General features: G+C 37.8%; 1 pseudogene; it reads left to right on the forward strand.

Annotated features, from left to right (window-relative positions):
* The window catches only part of LOC107659788 (MAM domain-containing glycosylphosphatidylinositol anchor protein 2-like), a 178,093-nt pseudogene that overhangs the window by 44,906 nt on the left and 131,599 nt on the right, over nt 1-1,588 (forward strand).

A 1,588-nucleotide genomic window follows, 5' to 3' on the forward strand; every position in this document is an offset into this window, starting at 1 on the left:
CGCTTTGGTTTGTTCGTTTCAGTCGTCTGACGGTGTTGTGATCTCTGCTCAGTTTGCCGTCTCTAATACTTCAGCTTTTTGTGCTTTTATGAAGCCGTTACACAAAGCGCTGCTGAGAAACTGCAGAATAAACTTCTGAATTCGTCCCGATACAGATTTCATTACAGGAACGGCTCACAACTACAGATTCTTGGATCGAGATTCTTGGAGATTGTTGCGGGCTAAATATTTGAACAAACATGAGGTTTTTAAAGTGTAATAATGTGAGAGAAAAAACGCTCTGAGAAGCCAAACAAATGCCTGCGTCCCATGTGAGTGTGTGTGTGTGTGAGTGTGTGTGTGTCTTGCCCTCATGACTCAGTGTGTAAGGTGATTCATTTCAGACACTTACAGCTAATTGATGTGTGGGTGTGTGTGTGTGTGTGTGTGTGTGTGTGTGTGTGTGAGGCTGCTGAGCACAGCATATGTTTGTCACAGATAGTATTGTGTTCTGCTCTGGCAGGTTGGCTGTTGTTTGTTGTAATGTCAGTAATCGTGTCTCATTACGCTGAGTTGTCTTCATGAACGACACGGGACTCTTTCTGTAAGTCACAGCGACCCGTCGTCGTCTGGTGGAGTTCATCCACATAATGAGTTTCTCTTGACTTTGCTTTGTCGAACACGAATGTGGGCTAAAAATAACACGTTAAGCCCTCGGGACGACTGACTGCTGCCACGTTTGTGTTTCCCAGTGAATATCTAGATAAATAATCCTCCCGTTTCTGCTGAGATGTAAATGAGTGCATTGATGCAGAAGCAAAACATCAAACCTCAATTAGACTCTAAATGCATGAAAGGAAAGAAGCACCTTTCTGCTCTAATGACTTTTTTGCACTTTAAAGCAATCGGATCAAATGCCGGAGTACGTCCTCAAAGACACGCGCGGTTTCAAAGATGCGAGAAACAGCGTTAGCATGTTCTGTGTGGAAACAGATCGCACCGGATGATTGATCAAAGCAACAATGTCCTGATTTACTCAAGCGTCTGCATGCTGTTGCATTTTAAAGACTGTCTGTTGTGTGCAAATAATCAGCATCTGCATTTGTGTTCCACAGAAAAATGAGACTTAGGTGAGTTAACGAGGACTGAATGTGATTGTAGTTTAATGACCGCACATGCAAAGATACCGAAACGTGGCGTTTTTTTTGTTCTTCACATGTGAGGGACTTTTGCGCTCTTGTTCTGGCTGTTTTTTTGTTTCTCCTCTCCACATCAAAAAAAGATACTTTCTTCCATCACCTCATCAGTTTTACGTTGAACTGTTTTAACAGCCACTGGCTCTCTAGAATGGATATAGAATGTGGAATAAATTTCTACGTAGAACAAGCAGTTTGGAGAATGGATGGATTATTTTATTTATTTATTTATTTATTTTTTATGCTTTAAATTTTATATATTTTATATATTTTAATATTTCTCTAATATTTATTTTTATGCAATTATTTTATTTAAAAAAATATATATTTTTATAAAATATATTTTTTAAATTGTAAATATTTTTAAATATTTTCTAATATTATTTTCTTTTTTACTTATTATTTTTTTAATT

The sequence above is a fragment of the Sinocyclocheilus anshuiensis genome, unplaced genomic scaffold, assembly GCF_001515605.1.
Source record: "Sinocyclocheilus anshuiensis isolate Anshui unplaced genomic scaffold, SAMN03320099.WGS_v1.1 scaffold519, whole genome shotgun sequence".
Classification (NCBI taxonomy): Eukaryota; Metazoa; Chordata; class Actinopteri; order Cypriniformes; family Cyprinidae; genus Sinocyclocheilus; species Sinocyclocheilus anshuiensis.